Raw genomic sequence first — 9,701 nt, forward strand, 5'->3', positions numbered from 1 at the left:
CCTCCTGTAATCCGTCTCGTGCACCTTCCTCTCACACTTTATGGGCTTCGGATGCCTCCTCACAGAAACCCTCCAGAATGCTCACATTTCAGGGAATGTGCTTAGCCTTGTGTGTGAGCTGCACTTTCACTGGGTTAGCTCAGATTATGTTTAGAAGGCCGGCCCACATGGCATGACTGAGACTGAGTGCTTTCTTTTTTCCTTCAACTAAATTGTTACTAAGCACTGAACAGGGTGCGGCTGTCCACCTGGCAGAGCTGAGTGACACTGTGCTTTGTCGTGCACCCTCTGCGCTCGCACATTTACAGCATTTATCTGAGGCTCTTATCCAGAGCTCTTACATGAGCTCTTACATGTGAATCATGTTACACAGGTAGGAGAATGCAAAGTTAAGTTTCTTGCCCAAGACCTCATGTTGGTGTAGCATGGTGGTCTAGCCTGGGTGGGGAATCAAACCCTACACTCTTCCACTATATTGACAAAAGTATTGGGACACCTGCTCATTCCTTGTTTTTGCTGAAACCGCGGGTATTCAAAAAGAGTTTATTCGGCTTCTGTTGCTTAATTAACTGTCTCAGAGAAGAATGTCTACTAGATTTGGAGTGAGCATTGCTGTGAGGATTTGATTGCACTCAGCACCAGGTGCATTAGTAAGGATGTTGGATGATCACCACCCCACTCCAACTCATCCCAAAAGTATGGATGGAGCTCCACCATCATTCCATAGTTCCACTGCTCCCCAGCTCACTGCAGGGGGCTTTATACCCCTCTATGCCACGCCTGGCATTAGGCAGCATGGTGCCAACAGGTTCATGTTGATGTTCAGAGAGTCCTATTCTATTGGCAGTACTTCTCTAGAAGGATTAGACAAGCTGTCCGTGTGCATTTATACATGTGTTAGAAATGGGTGCAGCTTAAAGTGGCTGAATGCATTCATTAGAAAGGGTGTCCATAAATATTGGGACACATAAGAGATGTGAGTGTTAAAGTGGATGTAAAGGTTTGTTACCAATTGAAAGCTCCTCAGACTCTCTCGTTACATCTCTTGTACAAAAATGCTTCCTTGTGGAACCACAAGTGCTACTTTTATGGCATTGCTCAAAGTAGCACCTTAAATGTGTAAAAAATATTATTTTATTATATTATTATTATTATATTATTATTATATAAAAATACTATTTTTTAAAGAATTTGTTGAAAATACATTTTGGTTCTGCCAATTAACCCACCTGTTCATAACTCTCCCTAGCACTAGCAATGCTCCCCGCACTAGGAGGGTAAGGCCAACATGCTCTGAGGAAAGCACCGGGCCCCCAGCTCCACCACACCAGCTAACAGACGCCTGTGCCGACCAACATCAGTTTAAGAGTGATGATCGAAGAGAGCGCCATCTACCCAGCTGGAGAGAGCACGGCCAATTGCGCTCTCTCAGACTCCAGCTACTGATGGCAAAGCAGCATGGCTCGGGATTCGAACCCCATAGGTGAGCCCGGGCCAGAGTAGTAGAATACTTCACTATTAGGCCCTTTTCTGCACACTTTCTGGAATTGTTCAGAGGTGCTGATTTTTGGAATAAGGTAGTTAGGTAATAAGTAATAAGGTAATAATATAGTTCTTTCTTTATTAGCTGAGATGATTTTCCCAATAAGCCCGTCTCTACATCTTCTACTTGTCAGTTCTACTTTTCCTATTGCAAAGAGAGGATGTATATTATGGTTGGCAGGCCTGACAGCTGCTAAGAACATTATTGTCCAGCGTGGGCTTCCTCCTCATTCTCTCTCTATTGCATGCTGGCTGCACTGCTTTTTGGATATGCTTTATTTAGAACTGTCTTCAGCTGGAGTTAGTAGAGTAAATGCAGCTACAGTGAGGATACGGCTGAATGGAATCGAGGACGTGAAGTTTTGAAGGATTAGACTATGTGCGTACATGTATATACAGGCATGTGAGTGGTGGTTGGGTGGGATGGGGATAGGATTTATGGGGCAGTGGTGGGTCAGCAGTTCATGACAGGGTTGTGGGTTTGATTCCTGGGCTCGGCAAGCTGCCACTTTTGGGGCCATTAATCCTCTGTACTACCCGGGCACCACTGCAAATGCAGCCCACCCCTCCGGACATGTGTGTTTCACTGGTGTGTATGTGTGTGTACTGCATAAATGGGTTAAAGGCCTAATTTGCATATTTTATTTATATTTTATTTATAACAAAATTAAGATTTGTTTTATTACAAACAAAAAAGAAATTATTATTATTATTATTATTATTATTATTATTAATAATAATAATAAATAAGCCTTTGTTTTGTATTCAGCTCTATTCTATTCTACCAGGGAATTTTGGGCCCCACAGTTCTGACAAAATACTCAATGAATTATTCATTAGGCCCCTGTCAGTCACAGGCCCTTAGAATCATCCTAACTCCAGCCCCTCATCCTCCATATGACCCCCTATTTACAGGGCTGTGTTTCCCTCTCAGCAAGCATCACACAAAACATCCTCTCTCCACAGCTTTAGCTTCTTTGCTCTGGCCTCAAGCTTCATGCTCATAGTCTGGATGTCCAATATGATGACTGATTAACCAGCACAGTGTTTAGTGTGCTGTTTAACCCCACCTCCTCCATCACATCTGCGGTACCTACACGCCTTATCCTTATCACAACCATGCTGAAGTCAAAGTGAGGCTCTCTCATAAACATACAGGGAAGGTTTACACGCTACACCAACTACTAATTCAAGATATCAGTGTCACTTAGGCCTGTCTCACAGTACCTCTCATTCATCAAATAGGCATGATTCATCACTGACCCCAGAGGCAGTCAGTCAGCCAGCCAAGGCATGTTTGGTATCCCTGCTGGAAAAACAGCTCCTACCAGCTTAAGATGGTCAAGCTGTGTTTTGAAACCTGGTAGCTGGTTCATAGGTGGTCAGACCATCTGAAAAACAGCTGGTAGCTGGTTGTTGGTTCATAGATGGTCAGACCATCTAAAAAACAGCTGGTAGCTGGTTGTTGGTTCATAGGTGGTCAGACCATCTAAAAAACAGCTGGTAGCTGGTTGTTGGTTCATAGGTGGTCAGACCATCTTAACAGCAGCTGGTAGCTGGTTGTTGGTTCATAGGTGGTCAGACCATCTTAACAGCAGCTGGTAGCTGGTTGTTGGTTCATAGGTGGTCAGACTATCTTAACAGCAGCTGGTAGCTGGTTGTTGGTTCATAGGTGGTCAGACTATCTTAACAGCAGCTGGTAGCTGGTTGTTGGTTCATAGGTGGTCAGACCATCTAAAAAGCAGCTGGTAGCTAGTTGTTGGTTCATAGGTGGTCAGACCATATTAAAAGCAGCTGGTAGCTGGTTGTTGGTTCTTAGGTGGTCAGACCATATTAAAAGCAGTTGGTAGCTGGTTGTTGGTTCACAGCTGGTCAGACCATGTTAAAATCCAAGCTGGTTTAAGCTGGGGTTTTTTCAGCAATGATCTGAGCTAGTGTTGCTAACAAACACTGGATTTGAATAGACACCAATCTCATCTCCATAAATGCACCCACCAAAAACATCTCCCAACCCACCAAAAACGCATAATACAATAGCACTATGTGTATATGTAATTAGTACCAAATACTGCAGCAGTGTATATATGTATATATATATATATATATATATATATATATATATATATATATACATTCGACACAGATGATCTCATCTGTCATAGCCCTGTTAGCACTCGGTTAAAGAACTGCGGTAAGCAAGTTTCTCACCGGTCACATCAGGAAGAATACGACAAGTAAGAGAGAATGTGATGACCGATCTGTTATGATATGTCCAATTTGCTGTTCTGTGAATACTGTCAACACCACCCTGTCGCCACTGCACACTTCACTGCAGGGTTCATTTGTCATCCTTTAGGACATTTCTGACAACACATACACTATATATGTCCAAATATTTGTGGACACCCTTTTTAATGAATGTATTCAGCTACTTTAAATTCCACCCATTGCTGACACAGATGTGCAAATGCACACACACACACAGTTTGTCTAGTCACTGCAGAGAAGTATTGCCAAGAGAATAGGCCCCCCAGCATTGAGCTCTATCCAATGGTGCTCTATCCAGCACTTTTGGGGTGAGATGGGGCGCTGGGGATGAGGTGGAGGATGAGCTGGAGGATGAGGTGGGGGATGAGGTGGAGGATGAGGTGTGGGATGAGGTGGGGGATGAGGTGGAGGATGAAGCGGAGGATGAGGTGTGGGATGAGGTGTGGGATGAGGTGTGGGATGAGGTGGGGGATGAGATGGGGATGAGGTGGAGGATGAGATGGGGATGAGGTGGAGGATGAGGTGGGGGATGAGGTGGAGGATGAGGTAGGGGATGAGGTGTGGGGTGAGGTGGAGGATGAGGTGGGGGATGAGGTGGAGGATGAGGTGGGGGATGAGGTGGGGGATGAGGTGGAGGATGAGGTGTGGGATGAGGTGTGGGATGAAGCGGAGGATGAGGTGTGAGATGAGGTGGAGGATGAGGTGTGAGATGAGGTGTGGGATGAGGTGTGGGATGAGGTGGGGGTTGAGGTGTGAGATGGGGCGCTGGGGATGAGGTGGAGGATGAGGTGGGGGATGAGGTGTGGGATGAGGTGGAGGATGAGGTGGGGGTTGAGGTGTGGGATGAGGTGGGGGTTGAGGTGTGAGATGGGGCGCTGGGGATGAGGTGGAGGATGAGGTGGGGGATGAGGTGGAGGATGAGGTGTGGGATGAGGTGGAGGATGAGGTGGGGGTTGAGGTGTGGGATGAGGTGGGGGTTGAGGTGGAGGATGAGGTGGGGGATGAGGTGGAGGATGAGGTGGAGGATGAGGTGTGGGATGAGGTGGGGGATGAGGTGGAGGATGAGATGGGGATGAGGTGGAGGATGAGGTGTGGGATGAGGTGGGGGATGAGGTGGAGGATGAGGTGTGGGATGAAGCGGAGGATGAGGTGTGAGATGAGGTGGAGGATGAGGTGTGAGATGAGGTGTGGGATGAGGTGGAGGATGAGGTGTGGGATGAGGTGTGGGATAAGGTGTGGGATGAGGTGGGGGTTGAGGTGTGGGATGAGGTGGGGGTTGAGGTGGAGGATGAGGTGGGGGATGAGGTGTGGGATGAGGTGGAGGATGAGGTGGGGGTTGAGGTGTGGGATGAGGTGGGGGTTGAGGTGTGGGATGAGGTGGGGGATGAGGTGGGGGATGAGGTGGAGGATGAGGTGGGGGATGAGGTGTGGGATGAGGTGGGGGATGAGGTGTGGGATAAGGTGTGGGATAAGGTGGGGGATGAGGTGGAGGATGAGGTGTGGGATGAAGCGGAGGATGAGGTGTGGGATGAGGTGTGGGATGAGGTGTGGGATGAGGTGGAGGATGAGGTGGGGGATGAGGTGGAGGATGAGGTGGGGGATGAGGTGTGGGATGAGGTGGAGGATGAGGTGGGGGATGAGGTGGAGGATGAGGTGGGGGATGAGGTGGGGGGTGAGGTGGAGGATGAGGTGTGGGATGAGGTGGGGGATGAGGTGTGGGATGAAGCGGAGGATGAGGTGTGGGATGAGGTGTGGGATGAGGTGGAGGATGAGGTGGGGGTTGAGGTGTGAGATGGGGCGCTGGGGATGAGGTGGAGGATGAGGTGGGGGATGAGGTGGAGGATGAGGTGTGGGATGAGGTGGAGGATGAGGTGGGGGTTGAGGTGTGGGATGAGGTGGGGGTTGAGGTGGAGGATGAGGTGGGGGATGAGGTGGAGGATGAGGTGTGGGATGAGGTGTGGGATAAGGTGTGGGATGAGGTGGGGGTTGAGGTGTGGGATGAGGTGGGGGTTGAGGTGGAGGATGAGGTGGGGGATGAGGTGTGGGTTGAGGTGGAGGATGAGGTGGGGGTTGAGGTGTGGGATGAGGTGGGGGATGAGGTGGAGGATGAGGTGGAGGATGAGGTGGGGGATGAGGTGTGGGATGAGGTGGGGGATGAGGTGTGGGATAAGGTGTGGGATAAGGTGGGGGATGAGGTGGAGGATGAGGTGTGGGATGAAGCGGAGGATGAGGTGTGGGATGAGGTGTGGGATGAGGTGGAGGATGAGGTGGGGGATGAGGTGGAGGATGAGGTGGGGGATGAGGTGTGGGATGAGGTGGAGGATGAGGTGGGGGATGAGGTGGAGGATGAGGTGGGGGATGAGGTGGGGGGTGAGGTGGAGGATGAGGTGTGGGATGAGGTGGGGGATGAGGTGTGGGATGAGGTGGTGGATGAGATGGGGGATGAGGTGGAGGATGAGGTGGGGGTTGAGGTGTGGGATGAGGTGGAGGATGAAGTGGAGGATGAGGTGTGGGTTGAGGTGTGGGTTGAGGTGGAGGATGAGGTGGAGGATGAGGTGTGGGTTGAGGTGTGGGTTGAGGTGTGGGATGAGGTGGGGGTTGAGGTGGGGGATGAGGTGTGGGATGAGGTGTGGGATGAGGTGGAGGATGAGGTGGAGGATGAGGTGGGGGATGAGGTGGAGGATGAAGTGGAGGATGAGGTGTGGGATGAGGTGGAGGATGAGGTGTGGGATGAGGTGTGGGATGAGGTGGAGGATGAGGTGGGGGTTGAGGTGTGGGATGAGGTGGGGGTTGAGGTGAAGGATGAGGTGTGGGATGAGGTGTGGGATGAGGTGGAGGATGAAGTGGAGGTGAGGATGAAGTGGAGGATGAAGTGGAGGATGAAGTGTGGGATGAGGTGGAGGATGAGATGGGATGAGGTGTGGGATGAGGTGGAGGATGAAGTGGAGGATGAAGTGGAGGATGAGGTGGAGGATGAAGTGGAGGATGAGGTGTGGGATGAGGTGGAGGATGAGGTGTGGGATGAGGTGGAGTATGAGGTGGAGGATGAGGTGGGGGTTGAGGTGTGGGATGAGGTGGGGGTTGAGGTGGAGGATGAGGTGTGGGATGAGGTGTGGGATGAGGTGGAGGATGAAGTGGAGGATGAAGTGGAGGATGAGGTGGAGGATGAAGTGGAGGATGAGGTGTGGGATGAGGTGGAGGATGAGGTGTGGGATGAGGTGGAGTATGAGGTGGAGGATGAGGTGGGGGATGAGGTGGAGGATGAGGTGTGGGATGAGGTGTGGGATGAGGTGGAGGATGAGGTGGAGGATGAGGTGGGGGATGAGGTGGAGGATGAGGTGGGGGATGAGGTGTGGGATGAGGTGGAGGATGAGATGGGGGATGAGGTGGAGGATGAGGTGGAGGATGAGGTGTGGGATGAGGTGGAGGATGAGGTGTGGGATGAGGTGGAGGATGAGGTGGGGGTTGAGGTGTGGGATGAGGTGGGGGTTGAGGTGGAGGATGAGGTGGGGGATGAAGCGGAGGATGAGGTGTGGGATGAGGTGTGGGATGAGGTGGAGGATGAGGTGGGGGTTGAGGTGTGGGATGAGGTGGAGGATGAGGTGGAGGATGAGGTGTGGGATGAGGTGGGGGATGAGGTGTGGGATGAGGTGGGGGATGAAGCGGAGGATGAGGTGTGGGATGAGGTGTGGGATGAGGTGGAGGATGAGGTGTGGGATGAGGTGGAGGATGAGGTGGAGGATGAGGTGTGGGATGAGGTGGGGGATGAGGTGTGGGATGAGGTGTGGGATGAGGTGTGGGATGAGGTGGGGGATGAGGTGGAGGATGAGGTGTGGGATGAGGTGTGGCATGAGGTGTGGGATGAGGTGTGGGATGAAGTGTGGGATGAGGTGTGGGATGAGGTGGGGGATGAGGTGTGGGATGAGGTGTGGGATGAGGTGTGGGATGAGATGGGGATGAGGTGGAGGATGAGGTGTGGGATGAGGTGGAGGATGAAGTGGAGGATGAAGTGGAGGTGAGGATGAAGTGGAGGGTGAAGTGGAGGTGAGGATGAAGTGGAGGATGAAGTGGAGGATGAGGTGTGGGATGAGGTGGAGGATGAGGTGGAGGATGAGGTGGAGGATGAGGTGTGGGATGAGGTGGAGGATGAGGTGGAGGATGAGGTGGAGGATGAGGTGTGGGATGAGGTGGGGGATGAGGTGGAGGATGAGGTGTGGGATGAGGTGGAGGATGAGGTGTGGTTTGAGGTGTGGATGAAGTGGAGGATGAGGTGTGGGATGAGGTGGAGGATGAGGTGTGGGATGAGGTGTGGGATGAGGTGGAGGATGAGGTGGAGGATGAGGTGTGGGATGAGGTGGGGGATGAGGTGTGGGATGAGGTGTGGGATGAGGTGTGGGATGAGGTGGAGGATGAGATGGGGGATGAGGTGGAGGATGAGGTGGGGGATGAGGTGGAGGATGAGGTGTGGGATGAGGTGTGGGATGAGGTGGAGGATGAGGTGTGGGATGAAGTGGAGGATGAGGTGGAGGATGAGGTGGGGGTTGAGGTGGAGGATGAGGTGGAGGATGAGGTGTGGGATGAGATGGAGGATGAGGTGGAGGATGAGGTGGAGGATGAGGTGTGGGATGAGGTGGAGGATGAGGTGGAGGATGAGGTGGAGGATGAGGTGTGGGATGAGGTGGGGGATGAGGTGGAGGATGAGGTGTGGGATGAGGTGGGGGATGAGGTGTGGGATGAGGTGTGGGATGAGGTGTGGGATGAGGTGGGGGATGAGGTGTGGGATGAGGTGGAGGATGAGATGGGGGATGAGGTGGAGGATGAGGTGGGGGATGAGGTGGAGGATGAGGTGTGGGATGAGGTGTGGGATGAGGTGGAGGATGAGGTGTGGGATGAAGTGGAGGATGAGGTGGAGGATGAGGTGGGGGTTGAGGTGGAGGATGAGGTGGAGGATGAGGTGTGGGATGAGATGGAGGATGAGGTGGAGGATGAGGTGGAGGATGAGGTGTGGGATGAGGTGGAGGATGAGGTGGAGGATGAGGTGGAGGATGAGGTGTGGGATGAGGTGGGGGATGAGGTGGAGGATGAGGTGTGGGATGAGGTGGAGGATGAGGTGTGGTTTGAGGTGTGGATGAAGTGGAGGATGAGGTGTGGGATGAGGTGGAGGATGAGGTGTGGGATGAGGTGTGGGATGAGGTGGAGGATGAGGTGGAGGATGAGGTGTGGGATGAGGTGGGGGATGAGGTGTGGGATGAGGTGTGGGATGAGGTGTGGGATGAGGTGGGGGATGAGGTGTGGGATGAGGTGGAGGATGAGATGGGGGATGAGGTGGAGGATGAGGTGGGGGATGAGGTGGAGGATGAGGTGTGGGATGAGGTGTGGGATGAGGTGGAGGATGAGGTGTGGGATGAGGTGGAGGATGAGGTGTGGGATGAAGTGGAGGATGAGATGGAGGATGAGGTGGGGGATGAGGTGTGGGATGAGGTGGAGGATGAGGTGTGGGATGAAGTGGAGGATGAGGTGGAGGATGAGGTGTGGGATGAGGTGGAGGATGAGGTGGGGGATGAAGTGGAGGATGAGGTGTGGGTTGAGGTGTGGGTTGAGGTGTGGGATGAGGTGTGGGATGAGGTGGAGGATGAGGTGGAGGATGAGGTGTGGGATGAGGTGGAGGATGAGGTGGGGGATGAAGTGGAGGATGAGGTGTGGGTTGAGGTGTGGGTTGAGGTGTGGGATGAGGTGTGGGATGAGGTGGAGGATGAGGTGGAGGATGAGGTGTGGGATGAGGTGGAGGATGAGGTGGGGGATGAAGTGGAGGATGAGGTGTGGGTTGAGGTGTGGGTTGAGGTGGAGGATGAGGTGGAGGATGAGGTGGAGGATGAGGTGTGGGATGAGGT

Source organism: Salminus brasiliensis, chromosome 3, assembly GCF_030463535.1.
Source record: "Salminus brasiliensis chromosome 3, fSalBra1.hap2, whole genome shotgun sequence".
In the NCBI taxonomy this organism is placed as follows: domain Eukaryota; kingdom Metazoa; phylum Chordata; class Actinopteri; order Characiformes; family Bryconidae; genus Salminus; species Salminus brasiliensis.